Source organism: Lissotriton helveticus, chromosome 12 (assembly GCF_964261635.1).
Source record: "Lissotriton helveticus chromosome 12, aLisHel1.1, whole genome shotgun sequence".
NCBI lineage: Eukaryota > Metazoa > Chordata > Amphibia > Caudata > Salamandridae > Lissotriton > Lissotriton helveticus.
In genome coordinates this window covers 676,865,764-676,883,570 of record NC_136073.1, presented here as the reverse complement: position 1 = coordinate 676,883,570, position 17,807 = coordinate 676,865,764, and the positions used below count along the sequence as shown (strand labels likewise).

Below are 17,807 nucleotides of genomic sequence, written 5' to 3'. Positions count from 1 at the left end.
ACCATTAAGAGGTGGATCACTTTACATATTGCCCAATGCCAGGTCACCTGAACCAGTGCAGAGATGTGGAGTGAGTATCCTCCCAACAATTCTGAATCTAGTACGCAGTGGTAATGTTGGCTTTCCTCGGATTAACTTGAGTAAGGCTCTGAGAACTAGACATAAGCATGAGTTTGGGGTAATTGATATGATGGTCCTGGTGTCGGGGAGTCAAGGTGCCCTGGAATTGTGATGTGATTTAAGTGCACCACCCACCCTATCAATGAGATGCCGGTGGTAATGGTTATCTGTGGAAAAGGGCTGAGTTAAGACCTGCCAAGCATCAGGCTGCTGCCCACTACAGTAAATGCTGAGGACGAGGCTTTTTATCAACACCACATCCAACCATTAACACTCCGCCTATGGCCAATGTATCTCAAGGCACTCTAAGTGGGCGAATGGGCAGAAGGCATGCAGCAGTACTGCAAAACATGAAGCCATCATCACCAACCCTTTCATTACTGTTCTTAGAGCAAGAGGAACATGCTGGCTGGAAGAGAGACAGCATCTGTTGCAATACCATCACTTTCTGCTCATTCGGGGTATGCTTTCCCATGTAACAGCATTTAGGATGGAGACTGGAAGGGCTGGATTTGTTGCAATTGGAGGTGGAACTTTGACACTGATGGTGAACCCTAGGCTGAGAAGTAGGGACACAGTCATCCAAGTGTGCGCTCAGCATTGCTGCTCGCTGCTGCTGTTTATCAGCCAGTCCTTCCGTACAGATAGACATGGATGACGTTTCTGTGCAGGTGCATGGCCACCACCTTTAGTCACTTTAAAAATACCCTTGGAACCTTAATGACTCATTTGACCTTGTACTTTTGTCCACTTACCAAAAAATGAAGGTACCTGTGGTGGGCTGAGAGGACGGATAGATAGAAGTAGGGACAGCGCTGTCAAAATCTCCATGTCGGAGCATAAGGATGATGTCTTAGGATGCGCCCTCCTCCATTGGCTCTAGTATGCCCCCAATTCCTACCTCCCAACCTGGAGCTGCAGAGTCAGCAAGTGCACAGATTAAAGAATTATGGGAAGTTATACATCAATTGAGGGCAGAAATAACGGACCTAAGGGGGTGGAATGACAACTACTATCTAAATCACAATCGTCTGGGCCTCTGTCCATAAATGTAATTAAAGGGTCTGGGCACCTCTACAACCAGAGGGCATCACCTTTTCAATCTGTTTCTCCATCAATGGTGCTCAAAAACAGACCCTATTGCGAGGCTTCAACGGTTGCTCCATATCAATTAGGGCCTTGATCCGCAACCTCCATCTCTTCCACTTAGACCCAGGCATCCAAATCCCCTCACGGCCCACACGGATCATCAGCCAACCCACTTTAGTTATAATAAAGAGGGGAGATCGAGAGTCCATTGCCCAATATAGTTCACTCTCATAATAAGCGTATTGCCCATTTAATTTAATCTCAGAATTCTTACTGAATCATCATTTGCCCAAACTTCCATTGGCCAACACCAATAATGACACATTTTCCTATATTAGGACTGTTTACATGACAGGCATTCTCAAACTTCACTCTCACGATATAGAAGACGAGGCCGCCTTGACTAACAAATGTGACATCATTAGGGTATCCCGCCTGCCATCCCCAGATACTAATCTAGACTACATTAAATTGCAATTTAATCATCCTTCCATTGTAAATGGTCTGTTCTCCCTCCAAACACGGACCTTTACTTCTTTTAAATGCTTGATCCAGTTCAAATCTAGAATATCTCCCCAACAGAGGGAGGAGCAATCTTATCAGTTTTCTTTGTTATCCCATATTGATTGACTGGAACCTGTAGAGAATTCCAAAAACGCGTATTATGCTGGGTTCTAAAGCCCACCCTTCCCCAGGGTATTCCAGCCCTACCACCATTTTCCTTCAACCACATTTCTCTGTCCAGCTCAATCCTACAAGTATGTTAGTGTGCTAGATACTGTTGAAAAGCCTATGTCCCCCCCTAGTAAGCCCCCGGCCCACAACCTCGCACAGTTCCATCAATAACCTTACTCTGGTCTCTTGGAACATTGCTGGGTTCGGGAGCAAGCTTGCCCAGGAAAACTGAGGACTTTCATCGCGAAGAGCGATATAATAATGTTTCATGAAACCTGGGAAATTTCACCTCCCCATAGACAAGGCTATGGAATCTTATTTGTTCCTGCCCTTAAGCCCAAATCCGATTGATCCTCTGTTGGCCTGGCTATATGGTTCAGGGTCTCTTTGGGCTTCCAAATCCATCAATTCCCCGACCTACTAGTACTTGAAGCAACTTCATGGTATAAAGTAAAATGACTCCTGTTTAATGTCTACAGTAGGAATGTTCCAAAGACTGCAGAGTCCTCTGTTTAAAACCTTCTGAAAGATACCACCCTCTGGATTAGGAAGGAGGTTGCCATGATAGTGGGTGGGGATTTTAGTGTCAGTTTTGAACCTTCAGCATTACCAAGAGAAGGAGAGAGCAGGAGAGGAAGACCAATATTGGGGTATACCACAACCCACTGGTTCCTGTCTAATGATCCCTTCAAAAGCAGGCTTTCAGTTGTTAGATCTCTGTATGTGCTGTCATTTGAGAGCCACAACTGGCAGAACTAAGACAGATATTGAATATGCTACTTACCAGTATGCATCTGTTCTTGGCATGTAGGGCTGCTAACATTCATATCTTAGCATTAGATCGCCGCCTAGTGTTGGGTCCGGATGATCGCACATTGTTGTCCTGGAAGAGTCTTCGAAGTATCCTGAGATAGGTGGCTCCTCCCCTGGACTACAGTGCGCATGGGCATCGGCTCCATCCCCAGATTGTTTTTCGCCATTGTGGCAGAAGATGGAGTGAAAAGTGTAAAGGATGTCCATGCTAATGATTGAATACAATAGTAGATCTGCAGCTGTGACAGGCACCGGGGAGGAGGGTGGGCGATATGAATGTTAGCAGCCCTACATGCCAAGAACAGATGCATACTGGTAAGTAGCATATTCAGTTCGAGGCATGTGGGCTGCTAAATTCATATCTTAGCATAGAATACATAGCAGTCCCTCCATTAGCGGCGGTTGCCCGTGCCAGCTGCAGAAACCTGAAAAAGTGTCTTGAGAACAGCCTGTCCCACAGCAGCTTGCTGCTTGGAATGCACATCAACACAGTAGTGTTTTGTAAAGGTATGTGGTGTAACCCACGTGGCTGCTCTGCAAATGTCCTCTAAAGGAATGTTCCCTAGGAAAGCCATGGATGCCCCCAATTTGCGTGTGGAGTGCGCCCTTGGGGGTATCGTTAACGTGCGCTTGGCCTTGTGATAACAAATTTGGATGCACTTAACAATCCACCTGGCTATTCCTGCTTTGGAAATAGGGTTGCCTTTGTGTTGTGGTGAGAAGGCAACAAAAAGTTGTTTTGTCTTCCTAAAGTGTTGTGTCCTGTCTATGTAGTACATTAACGCCCTCCGTACGTCTAACGTATGGAGCATTCTTTCCGCTACCGTTTGTGGGTTTTGGAAGAATGCCGGCAAGTCAATAGTTTGGTTGAGATGAAACTGTGACACCACCTTTGGAAGAAATTTGGGGTTAGTACGTAGCACTACCCTATTTGGATGAATCTGAATGAATGGCTCTTGGATTGTGAGCGCTTGTAGCTCACTAACACGCCTCAGTGACGTAATAGCGATTAGGAAAGCCACTTTCCACGTTAGGAACTGGAGTTCACACGAGTGTAGTGGCTCAAATGGTGGTCCCATCAGTCTGGTGAGGACCACATTGAGGTTCCACACCGGAGCTGGCGGTGTTCTTGGGGGAATGACTCGTTTCAGGCCTTCAAGGAAAGCTTTAATAGCAGGCACCCTGAAAACAGAGAGATGCTGCCTATTTTGAAGATAAGCTGCGATGGCGGACAGATGTATCCGAATAGAAGTGAACGCTAGGTTGCACTTGTAGAGATGTAGCAGATAGCAAATGATGTTAGGGATAGATGCATCTAGCGGGTTGATGTCATTGGCTGTACAGTAAATGACAAAACGCTTCCATTTTGCAGCATAGCATGCTCTGGTAGTTGGCTTCCGTGCCTCCTTGATGATGTTCATGCATTCTGGAGGTAGGTTAAGGTATCCAAACTCTAGGACTTCAGGAGCCAGATCGCCAGGTTGAGCTGTTGCGGATCTGGATGCTGAAGTTCTCCACGGTTCTGCGTCAAGAGTCTGGGCGTGAGGCGCAGTCTTTGATGCGGCACCACTGAGAGTTCGAGGAACGTGGTGTACCATGCTTGGCGCGCCCACGTTGGAGCAACCAGGATGAGAGTCATCGCGTGCTGCCTTAGCTTTCTTGCCACCAGCGGTATCAGAGGGGCTGGCGGAAAAGCGTACGCAAATTTGCCTGACCAGTTCATCCATATCGCATTCCCCTGCGACTATGGGTGAGGGAACCTGGCGGCAAAGTGTTGGCATTTTGCGTTTTCTTTTGTCGCAAACAGGTCTATCTCCGGATGACCCCACCGCTGGAAGTACGGGAGGAGTACTGACAGATGTAACTCCCACTCGTGCATTTGATGGCTGTATCTGCTGAGCAGATCCGCCATCTGATTGTCCTTGCCCGGGAGGTGTTCTGCCATGAGGAAGATGTTCCTCTGAATGGCCCACCGCCACATGCCCTGAGCCAGATGAGACAGCTGTGGAGAGTGGGTGCCCCCCTGTTTTTGAATGTAGTACATCGCGGTCATGTTGTCCGTCCGGACTAACACCACCTTGTTGCACAGATGTACAATGAAGGACTTGAGCGCCATGAAGATTGCCATCAGTTCCAGATAGTTGATGTGCATCTTTTGTTGCTGCGTCGTCCATAGTCCTTGCACGGTGTAAGTGAGCAGATGAGCTCCCCATCCCTGGAGAGATGCGTCCGTCGTCAGGATAATCTGTGGCACTGGCTCCTGGAACAGTCGGCCCTTGCAAAGGTTGTGTGGAGTCCACCAATGCAGAGAGTCGTATGCCCGACTGGTAACCAACACTAGGTCTGTTAATTGTCCTTGAGCCTGTGTCCACTGATTTGCTAAGCACTCCTGGAGCGGGCGCATATGTAACCGTGCGTGAGGGACTATGAAGATGCAGGAGGCCATCATGCCTATCAACTGCATGAACACTCTCGCTAGGAGTGAGTGTTGTGGTCTGAACTTTCGGATTAGAGACTGCATGCTGTCTATCCTGACCTGGTTTGGGTGAGCCATGGCCGTCAGGGTATTGATAGTCGCACCCAGAAACTGCCGGACATGTGCCGGCTGCAGATGCGACTTTGGGTAGTTCAACGAGAAGCCCAGATCGCGAAGGAGGTGAATGGTAGTCGACATGTCCGCGGCGCACTGTTGTTCCGACTTGGCTTGAACGAGCCAGTCGTCTAGGTAGGGGTAGACATGGATGTTCTGCCTCCTGAGGTGCGCCGCTACTGTCGCCAGACACTTGGTAAACACTCTTGGGGCTGTGGTCACTCCGAAGGGTAGGACCTTGAACTGATAATGTTTGCCTTGGATAGTGAATCTGAGGTATTTCCTGTGGGACGGGTGTAGTGGAATGTGGAAATAAGCATCCTTGAGGTCTAAGGTTGCTAAGAAGTCCCCTTGGTTTAACAAGGGAAGAATCTGTTGTAGTGTAAGCATATGGAAGTGTTCTGACAGTATATACAGGTTGAGGGGACGCAGATCCAGAATGGGTCTGAGAGATCCGTCCTTCTTTGGAATAAGGAAGTACAGGGAATACACCCCTGTGCCTTCCTCCCCTACTGGCACGAGCTCGATTGCTCCTTTTTGCAGCATCACCACCACTTCCTGCTGCAATAAGTGCAAGTGCTCTGCGGACATAGGCCTTTGCCTTGGTGGAATGTTGGGTGGAGTGGATTTTAACTCTAGACAATAACCGTACTGGACAAGTTGTCGCACCCACCTGTCTGTGGTGATGTTTCTCCAGACGGGCAGGAACTGCTGTAGCCTCCCCCCGACAGGTGTTAAGTGGTCGGGGGGCAGTGACAGAGAGTCACTGTTTGCTTGGGGTAGAGGAGCGGGAGTTGTTGTTTCCTCTGCCACGTCCTCTGGTGCTGTTTCTTTGGTAACCCCCCTTGTTCTGTTTGGGGTACGAGGATTGTGCTCCACCTCTAGAGAATTGAGATTGTTGACCCATCTGTCCTCTGGTGACTCCACGCGCACCTGAGCGACGAAAATTGTTGCCACGAAACTGTTGTGATTGTAAGGCCCCCATCGACTTAGCAGTTTCGGTGTCTTTTTTTATTTTTTCTAGGGTGGTGTCAACATCTGGACCAAACAGTCTATCAGGATTGACTGGCTGATTAAGTATGGTTGTTTGAATGTCAGGTTTAAACCCCGATATGCGGAGCCACGCCTGTCGTCTCAGCATGACGCTAGTGTTAATGGCCCTAGCGGCCGTGTCCGCGGCATCAAGTGCACACTTTATGGCTGCGTTGGAGATTAGTTTTCCCTCCTCTATCAGCAGTTTGGTAGCCTCTTGAAACTGCGAAGGCAGGTGTTCTAAAACCCGCTCTAGGGTGTCGTAATGCGCCCTATCGTAACGTGCCAAGAGTGCCTGTGTATTTGCAATACGCCAAAAATTGGCAGCCTGTGCAGCTACTCTTTTGCCTCCTGCCTCTAGCACTTTGGACTCCTTATCCGGGGGAGGAGCTTCACCCGTTGTTTGGGAGTTGGCCCTTTTGCGGGCATTTGCGACCACCAGGGAGTCAAGCGGCAACTGTCCCCGAATGTATGCAGGGTCTGCAGGTGCTGGTCTGTACTTTTTTTCGATACGTGGATTGACCACTCTCGCCCTGGTAGGTTCTTTAAAGATGTCCGCAGCATGTTTGAGGACCCCTTTGAGCATAGGCAGTGTCTTTACTGTCCTTTCAGAGACTGAAAAAGTGTCAAATAAAAAGTCTTCTTCTACTGGGTCAGCATGCATGTCCACATCATGATTAGCAGCTGCCCTCTCAATGAGTGCATGAAAACCTGCAGAATCTTCAGTTGGGGAGGCACGAACACTGAAAGGCTGTGGGTCAGGCTGTGGGTCTTGCCCCACATCCTGGGTGCTTTGGTCACCAATGTCATCATATGAATCCGGCTGTGCATCTGGTTCATTGATGGGGAAGGTGTATTGGTCATCCTCATTATACCCCTCACCCTCAGAGTGTTCTGGGGAAGGTGTTGGGCTCCTTCTTGGAGGAGGCTGGATAGGTTCCATGAGGCATGAAGCGTCCTGAGGAAGCCTTTTCTTTTTTAGGGGGATGACATAGGAGTCCACTGGCTGTGAAGTGATTCTCCTCTTGTAAAGGGTCAATTTGCCCGTGTTTGCGTCGATAACACGCTCAGAGTCCTCTTCTGAGTCGAGCACCCGACTTGAAAATGCCCCTGCCGTCGAAGAATCCGACTTCTTTGGCGCCGATTTTGTTGAAAAGGCCTTCGGCGCCTCCTTTGGCGGCAGAAGGAAGAGAAGTTTATTCGCAGGCTTCACCGGAGTGTCCATCGGCGTCTGTGGCGATGGTATCGGAGCCGACGTTGCCGAGGCTTTCTCCCTGATTCTCTGTAGTGAAGCGGCGACGAGGGACGCGTCACTTACAGTGGCCTTTGGCGTCGACGAGGAGGACTTGACCTTGCCCTCGGATCCGACGTCCTGTTGCCCCTTCTGAGTCTTTGACGATGATGCCGCAGCCGCCGACCCAGAGTCCTTGGACCGATGCGCAGATGTACCAGCCTTCGATCCGTGTGACTTTTTCGGCTCCGTCTCCACCACGCGTCCGACTAACGGAGTCCCAGTCGGAACCGGAGCCGTTTCGCTGGCTGTTGCGGGCTTTGACGGCGCCGCAGCGGTCGACCCGTGCCGACCACCCTTCTTAGAGGATCCCTCCTCTGTGGTCGATTTTGACACTGTCGAATCGACAGATTTCTTCGACTTCTGTGGCCCGGAGGTCGACGGAGTCGATGAAGCAGCGGGCTTGGACGTTGTCGTCGGTACGGCCGCCATTTTAGGTGTGCTCGAATCCTTAAGTTTCGGTTTCGATTTTGGGTCGGCCATTTTAGGTGTAGTCGATACCGTAGGTTTCGGTTTCGGTAAGGCCTGCCCAGCAAGTTTGTCCGTGGCCGGGCCGGAAGGCGGGGCCGTGGCTTGCGGTACGGGGTCTAGGGTAAGGCCGACAGGCGATCCCGTGACCCGATCTCGATCTTCGTAACCTTCGGGGCATAGCTCGTCCCCCGAGCTATCTTCCGCGGCCCCATAAACCTCTTCGACGTCCCCTACCTCTTCGACGTATTCAAGGCCTTGACCCCCGACTCCGTCGTCGTGTTCCGGATCAGCCTCGACCTCCGTCTCGGGCGGGGAGATTTGAAGATGATGGCTTTGGTCCTCTTCTTCTTGGTCGCCGAAGATGTTTTCTGGACCTGGGGCCGCTTGTCTGGCTTCAAGGCGCACCGCGCGCCGAATCTTGAGTGTTTTCTTGGACCTGAACTTTGCACAGGCCCTGCAGTTGCCGTCGTCATGGTCTGGCGAAAGGCATTTGTTACAGACCGGGTGCAGGTCTATATGTGGGTATTTGGACCCACAGAGCGGACAGAGCTGAAACGGACTCCGCTCCATGCTGTAAAGTTGCAGTCGTGTCGCGATGAGAAGGCCCCGATGTCCGAAGAGTGTAAGCACTCCGCCGATTCCGACTCCAAGAGACGGAAGAACTCGAGACCGCACGCAAACAATACCGACGCAAAGAATACAAAGCCTTTTGGCCGTTTAAAGTTAGTTTTTCTCGGTTCCGACAGAGAGACGTCGAGACCGCATCCGAACCCAATGGCGGAAAAAAACAATCTGGGGATGGAGCCGATGCCCATGCGCACTGTAGTCCAGGGGAGGAGCCACCTATCTCAGGATACTTCGAAGACTCTTCCAGGACAACAATGTGCGATCATCCGGACCCAACACTAGGCGGCGATCTAATGCTAAGATATGAATTTAGCAGCCCACATGCCTCGAACAAAGAGGCATCCCACCTTTAGGAGGAATTCATACCGGAGCCATAATGATTATATCTTCTTGATCTCCGGTCTTGGGAATATCTTATTGCCATGGAAGTTCTGCCCCGGTTTCAGAGTGACCACTTTCCCCAATGTCTTACCTTTAGGGCAGCCTAGGTAGCTTAGTTAAGAATCAGCATTTTCCCCAGTGAGACCCGACTATTACTAACAACCGGCGAAAGGTCAGGTGGGAAAATGTGGTTAACAATGAGGGGGTCTATGCCCAACTTTCTATGGATATGGGTTCCATCTTGCTCAAACTAGCAGGGCCCAAGCTTGCACCTTAAAATATTCTGGATATCCATGCCAAGTGGATTGAGGATATGAAATTCTGTTTTTTTTTTTTTAAACTAAACCCTCTTCAAACGGGAGCTCATTTCTAACTCCAGATCTGACTTGGTACAACAGGGATTGCAGGAAAGCGAAGAGCCCTCTAATTAAAATTATTAAAGGTGGTTCTCCCGAAAATATCAAGCTAGGTACAGCACTTTATAGTTCTGCCCGAAACACAAAAATAGCTTTGGACTCAGTCATCTGGAACAACATTCTGACTGCTACCCGCTCTGGGAACCAGGCAGGTTTGTGGCATATTACATCACACAGTGCCATGACAACCAGAATAAGAGCTGAATCCAATATCCTCCCACGCAATTGGGAAAATCGTTTTTACACTCTCTATTACGAACCTAAATCCTTCTTCACCTCCCATTTACTCGACCCAGCCAAGATGGCAGCCATTCACTGGTAGCACCCTGTTCAGCCGCCTAAAATCTCGATCTATCTAATGTTGATTTCTTCTCAATGGCAGAAACTGAACTGCCCATTTGCTTGCAGAAGGCTGGTACGGCTCCTGGGATAGGCAAGATTCTGGTGGATCTGTTTAATTTAGAACCCTGGGCCCCTTACTTCTTTCATGTTGTTAACACTATTATGGAAGGTGCTGAAATTCCTGATTCCTGGAAAGGAGCAGAAATAATTTCGCTTTAGAAGAAGGGTCTCAAACCTGACCCAGCAAATTGTAGACCAATAAGTTTTATAGACTCTAGCAAAAAATATTCTGCAAGCTAATCCTAATGTATGAAGGGGGGCTGCACTCTAATATTCCAACTTAGTGCAAGTTAAACCAGTGTGTGTGCTGTGTTAGGATTAGTGCCTGCACACTATGAATATGAACTGTATATGGCCTGGTGCCAAAGGCCACCAGGACTCCAAACACGCACAACGAAATAAATGCTCCTTTTAAACAAACTGTAGTGTATTTTATCTCATATACTTCATAAACCAAAGTTCATATTGTTTCAGTCATTATATATTACAATCATATAAATTTCATCTGTATATCAAAACATCAAAGCATCATTTGTTAAATCAATGAAACTGCAAAACATATTCAAAACATAACAAAAACACCCAATGCATTTCGGGGCCCTGCCCCTTCGTCAGGGGTCTGTGTAAGAAAAGAAGAAAGAGAAAGAAAAAGAAAACCGTATTACTTTTGGTATCAAGGGGGACAAATGTATGTACACTAAGACTTCCGTTTTTGACGTCTAGCTTACCTAGTGGTTGTTATTTTGCGCGTTGCCAATAATGCTAATAGGGCGCGTAATCCTCTTTTTTTGATGTTCTATAGGAAAACCAATGGAATTATTTGGTGCGAATGGTTAACTAATAGCAAATAAAATGCCATACCTTGAGTAAATTAAGGAGGCTCACCTGAATATGGGAGACTGTGTCCAATCTGAAAAACGCGAATGGACATCTATAAGTATGTTTCTCATGAGTGCTAAACAAAGATGAAATAAATAAAACGAGGAAATCGTGCATTTACCTGTGGGGTATGTGTTAGTTCTAACCCCCAGACAATCAATCTTGTCTTCAGGGTTGCCTACAAGACAATAGAATTAAAATATTGGAACTAAGTAAATTGCCAAAGGTTAGCTGCCATTATTACCGCTTTAAGCAGGCACATCAGCTTACCTGTGGGGAGAGTAGTATTACCGGTCCCGCTTTACAGTCTGAAGTACACACGTCCGTTCTGCATGAAGAGAACGCGTGTTACTTACATTTCATGAGCGCTCGTTTTAATGAAAAAAAACGAAAAGCGGAAAAAACAAAATTTCTTTTTCTTACCGATTACCGGCCGGGATGTTTGTGAAATTCAGCTCAGTCCTAAGTGTGCCGAGTGGACCGCGGGTACTCGTTAAGTCCCTTTTCACTGTTCCTTAGTAGCTCCAACATTAAAGTAGGACTAGGAGCGTCGGCCATTTTAGAGTGGTATTTTAGCAAGGACTGCTTAAAGTGAATGTATACGAAAAAGTTGTAAGAGAAAACAATTAAAAAAAGGGTGAAAAAAAGATAGAAAAGTAAACATGAGGAATGAAGTCATCTCCCCGCCAATGCCAAATAATTCCTACCTATTTACAAACTAAATGTCGCCAGTTAGATAATTATAGCAATCACATAATAAAATGTGCATGAAATTACACGTGTGGATTTCTAACTATGTTGTTATTCAGAAGGTTAATGTTTGATGATGAATGTGTGTCATCGTGTGCGAGTTTCCCTAGGGTTCCGAGTTAATGTACTTTAAAGGAAACATGCCATGTCCATTTTGTCATTAAGCCCAAAGGGGGTCAGTGTTTGTAGTTTACGAATCCAGAAGGCCTCTTTTTGAAGTAGGATCTTTGAGTTGTCCAGACCCAAACGTTGTGGGAGTAATTCAATCACCTGAAATCTTAGTTGGGCAATAGTATGGCCAGCTTCCCACCAATGTTTTGCGAGTGGTGATGTGTAATTCTTATTCCTGATGCGGCTCTTGTGTTCTGACAGTCGCAATTTCAACTTGCGCTCAGTTTTGCCAACATATAGAAGGCCACATGGGCATTTGATTGAATATACAACAAACTCAGAATTGCAGGTTGTGTTGTGCCTTAGTTGAATTTTTTCGCCTGTCCGAAGGTGTAGTAAGACGTTTCCCGGTATTATATTATTGCAATTTTTGCAATTATAACAGCGAATGGTTCCTTTGTACACTTCAGGTTGTTGGGTGGTATCCATATGGCGACTTGGTTTATTGAGCAGTTCTTTAAGATTCTGGGCTCTCTTGTATGCAAACAAGGGTCTTTCACTGAATAAGTTGCCAAAGTCTTTCTCTACTTGAATGATCTCCCATCTTTTCAAAATGATTCGCTTTATATCTCTGGAGGCAGTGGAATATTTCGACACAAATACCATTCTTTTATTCTCAGTTTTGAGTCTTTTTTTCAAAAGATCTGCCCTTGGGATAGCCTTGATATGATCCACATGTGCATCCAGTAGTTTCCGCGGATAACCTCTGTCTAGATATCGTTGCTTTTGTTCTTCAATGTGCCTATCACAGCTGGTTTTGTCAGAAGATATTCTTTTTATTCTCATGAATTGTGAGACCGGTAAGTTATTGACAAGATTTGAAGGGTGAAAGCTTCCATAAAGGAGTGCAGTGTTTCTATCTGTAGGCTTTTTGTAGAGGGTTGTATTGATGGAATTTTCGCTGAGTGCAACCCAGACATCCAAAAACGGTAAAGCTTCCTTACTGATATTGTGCGTAAATTGTATCCTTGGGTTAGCAAGATTCAAACTCTTGATGTTTTGGATTAAATCCAAGACTGGTCGTTTCCATATGATGAAGACATCATCTATGTATCTCTTATAATACACTAGGCCTGCTTGCCAAGTGCTATCTTCCAGAATGTAATCGAGCTCAAATTTCGCCATGAAAATGTTCGCGTAAATGCAGGCCCCTGGAAAGCCCATGGCTGTTCCAGTGAGCTGCAAGTAGTACTCTTTTGCCCATGAGAAGTAGCAATTGGTCAAACAAAATTCTAGCAACTGCAGAATTAAATATTTCAACTCATCCGGCTTGTCATCTAGGAGTAAGGCCCACTCAATTGCTTCTAAGCCTTCCTTGTGAGGAATCGATGTATAGAGGGCCGTGACGTCGATTGTACATAGAGTCCAATTTCCTGTGTCTGTCGTGTCAATGGTTGAAAGACTTCGTAAGAAATCTGAGGTATCTTCCAGATAAGTCGGCCATTTTTTGATGAAGGACTGCATATGTGCATCGATAAAGATGCCCAGATTCTCGAAGATAGAGGCACATCCCGAAACTATCGGTCTGAATGGGGGGTCTTTCAAGTCTTTGTGCACTTTCGGCAAGAAATATATCCTTGGTCTCCTTGGGTATATTTGCCTCAGATAACGCTTGGTTGTGGTGTTTATCCAGCCTAGTTCTTCAAATTTGTCTAATAGTCCATCTAGGTTTTTGGCTATAGCATTGGTTGGATCTTCGTCCAGTTTGGCATATGTGTTTGCATCTTGCACATGTTCTAAACCCTTTTTCACGTAGAATTCCAAGTCCATTATCACGAGGCTTCCGCCTTTGTCTGCCTTTTGGATCATAATCTCTTTGTTGTTAGCCAGTGCGTGTAAAGTGCTATATTCCGCTCTTGTTAGGTTATTTATTTTTTTCTTGTATTGAACTTTACTCAAATCCATTTTGACGAGTAACTCAAATGTGTCAAGGCTTTTATGAGAAACTGGAGCCATGAAGGTACTTTTAGGTTTAAACTTAATGGAGGTGTTATCTTCATTTTCGATGGGATTAAGCACTGTGAAAAAATGTCTGAGCCTTAGGACCCTCATAAATTTGTAAAGGGCTATTTCAGTCTCAAGTTGGTTAGTATGATAGGTGTGGACGAAAGATGTACCTTTGTTAAGCAAATGTTCTTCTGTTTTTGTTAGTTGGTAGCTGGAAATATTAATTACGAGGCTTTGGTCTGGCTCCTTAGGCCTAATTTCTTCTTCTCTACCTCCTTTTCCTTTTCCTTTTCCTTGTCCTCGTCGCGTCTTCTGTCGCTCGTTGTTGGTGGTATATCCGGAGGTTTGGGTGGTGTGATGTCCTTGTCTAAAAAAGAATCAGATGTTGAGGCTGCCGCATCTGTTGTTATCCCTGTTTGATCTTGCTGATTCGACATCGACTCTTGTTGTTTAGATGTAAACTGTTGTTGCTTGCTCATGGGTTGCCTAGTGGCGCTGGTGTCACTATCTGACACTCCACTCTCTTCTGATGATGCTGTGTGTTGTTTCCTGGTTGTATAACGCCTTTTAGCATAAATTTCAGCCCATGTATATGCTTCATTCAACTTGTAGTCGATAGTATCCCGTTTGAATTTACGCAATTTGGTCTCTTGTAGCTCCTTACCGTATTTGTCAAGTTTAATCTCAAGTTCTTCCAGGAATTTACTCCATGGTTCTTCCTCTATTCTTTTAGACAATCGTTTTTAACGTTGAAGATCTCCTCCTCCAGCTCTTGGATTGTCTTGGCCAGTTCTTCTACCAACAACAGTATAAGATCTAATGAACACTTGTTGAGAATCTCAAACCATTTCTCCATGAATTGTGGGTTATTATTTAATCTGTATAACATAGGTCTGATTGCTAGTCGTAGGCCCCTGGGGATCCGTCTCACACGATGGTATTGAATTAGTGTGGACGAATGTAGACGTTGGTTCAATTCACGTCGCGTCAGATATTCAAGTTGTTTTAACTGTTGCGCGGTTGATCCTCCTTGAGTATCAAAAGTTTTGGTTTCCTTTATGAGTTTGTAGATTTGAGAGGCTTCTTCTGCAGAGTATCCTCTAATGCTAGCTCTGTTGTCTGTGATTCCGGCTATTGATTCAAACGACATTATACAATGGTGCAAGCTCCCGTGTGGCAGTGGAACTATAACAATGTATGAAGGGGGGCTGCACTCTAATATTCCAACTTAGTGCAAGTTAAACCAGTGTGTGTGCTGTGTTAGGATTAGTGCCTGCACACTATGAATATGAACTGTATATGGCCTGGTGCCAAAGGCCACCAGGACTCCAAACACGCACAACGAAATAAATGCTCCTTTTAAACAAACTGTAGTGTATTTTATCTCATATACTTCATAAACCAAAGTTCATATTGTTTCAGTCATTATATATTACAATCATATAAATTTCATCTGTATATCAAAACATCAAAGCATCATTTGTTAAATCAATGAAACTGCAAAACATATTCAAAACATAACAAAAACACCCAATGCATTTCGGGGCCCTGCCCCTTCGTCAGGGGTCTGTGTAAGAAAAGAAGAAAGAGAAAGAAAAAGAAAACCGTATTACTTTTGGTATCAAGGGGGACAAATGTATGTACACTAAGACTTCCGTTTTTGACGTCTAGCTTACCTAGTGGTTGTTATTTTGCGCGTTGCCAATAATGCTAATAGGGCGCGTAATCCTCTTTTTTTGATGTTCTATAGGAAAACCAATGGAATTATTTGGTGCGAATGGTTAACTAATAGCAAATAAAATGCCATACCTTGAGTAAATTAAGGAGGCTCACCTGAATATGGGAGACTGTGTCCAATCTGAAAAACGCGAATGGACATCTATAAGTATGTTTCTCATGAGTGCTAAACAAAGATGAAATAAATAAAACGAGGAAATCGTGCAAAGCCTACAGATAGAAACACTGCACTCCTTTATGGAAGCTTTCACCCTTCAAATCTTGTCAATAACTTACCGGTCTCACAATTCATGAGAATAAAAAGAATATCTTCTGACAAAACCAGCTGTGATAGGCACATTGAAGAACAAAAGCAACGATATCTAGACAGAGGTTATCCGCGGAAACTACTGGATGCACATGTGGATCATATCAAGGCTATCCCAAGGGCAGATCTTTTGAAAAAAAGACTCAAAACTGAGAATAAAAGAATGGTATTTGTGTCGAAATATTCCACTGCCTCCAGAGATATAAAGCGAATCATTTTGAAAAGATGGGAGATCATTCAAGTAGAGAAAGACTTTGGCAACTTATTCAGTGAAAGACCCTTGTTTGCATACAAGAGAGCCCAGAATCTTAAAGAACTGCTCAATAAACCAAGTCGCCATATGGATACCACCCAACAACCTGAAGTGTACAAAGGAACCATTCGCTGTTATAATTGCAAAAATTGCAATAATATAATACCGGGAAACGTCTTACTACACCCTCGGACAGGCGAAAAAATTCAACTAAGGCACAACACAACCTGCAATTCTGAGTTTGTTGTATATTCAATCAAATGCCCATGTGGCCTTCTATATGTTGGCAAAACTGAGCGCAAGTTGAAATTGCGACTGTCAGAACACAAGAGCCGCATCAGGAATAAGAATTACACATCACCACTCGCAAAACATTGGTGGGAAGCTGGCCATACTATTGCCCAACTAAGATTTCAGGTGATTGAATTACTCCCACAACGTTTGGGTCTGGACAACTCAAAGATCCTACTTCAAAAAGAGGCCTTCTGGATTCGTAAACTACAAACACTGACCCCCTTTGGGCTTAATGACAAAATGGACATGGCATGTTTCCTTTAAAGTACATTAACTCGGAACCCTAGGGAAACTCGCACACGATGACACACATTCATCATCAAACATTAACCTTCTGAATAACAACATAGTTAGAAATCCACACGTGTAATTTCATGCACATTTTATTATGTGATTGCTATAATTATCTAACTGGCGACATTTAGTTTGTAAATAGGTAGGAATTATTTGGCATTGGCGGGGAGATGACTTCATTCCTCATGTTTACTTTTCTATCTTTTTTTCACCCTTTTTTTAATTGTTTTCTCTTACAACTTTTTCGTATACATTCACTTTAAGCAGTCCTTGCCAAAATACCACTCTAAAATGGCCGACACTCCTAGCTCCTAGTCCTACTTTAATGTTGGAGCTACTAAGGAACAGTGAAAAGGGACTTAACGAGTACCCGCGGTCCACTCGGCACACTTAGGACTGAGCTGAATTTCACAAACATCCCGGCCGGTAATCGGTAAGAAAAAGAAATTTTGTTTTTTCCGCTTTTCGTTTTTTGTCATTAAAACGAGCGCTCATGAAATGTAAGTAACACGCGTTCTCTTCATGCAGAACGGACGTGTGTACTTCAGACTGTAAAGCGGGACCGGTAATACTACTCTCCCCGCAGGTAAGCTGATGTGCCTGCTTAAAGCGGTAATAATGGCAGCTAACCTTTGGCAATTTACTTAGTTCCAATATTTTAATTCTATTGTCTTGTAGGCAACCCTGAAGACAAGATTGATTGTCTGGGGGTTAGAACTAACACATACCCCACAGGTAAATGCACGATTTCCTCGTTTTATTTATTTCATCTTTGTTTAGCACTCATGAGAAACATACTTATAGATGTCCATTCGCGTTTTTCAGATTGGACACAGTCTCCCATATTCAGGTGAGCCTCCTTAATTTACTCAAGGTATGGCATTTTATTTGCTATTAGTTAACCATTCGCACCAAATAATTCCATTGGTTTTCCTATAGAACATCAAAAAAAGAGGATTACGCGCCCTATTAGCATTATTGGCAACGCGCAAAATAACAACCACTAGGTAAGCTAGACGTCAAAAACGGAAGTCTTAGTGTACATACATTTGTCCCCCTTGATACCAAAAGTAATACGGTTTTCTTTTTCTTTCTCTTTCTTCTTTTCTTACACAGACCCCTGACGAAGGGGCAGGGCCCCGAAATGCATTGGGTGTTTTTGTTATGTTTTGAATATGTTTTGCAGTTTCATTGATTTAACAAATGATGCTTTGATGTTTTGATATACAGATGAAATTTATATGATTGTAATATATAATGACTGAAAC

At 45.1% G+C, this 17,807-nt stretch overlaps 1 protein-coding gene across 1 annotated transcript in view; it reads right to left on the bottom strand.

Moving 5' to 3' along the window:
* The window catches only part of RANBP10 (RAN binding protein 10), a 542,287-nt gene that overhangs the window by 33,741 nt on the left and 490,739 nt on the right, over nt 1–17,807 (bottom strand). The window lies entirely within an intron of this gene.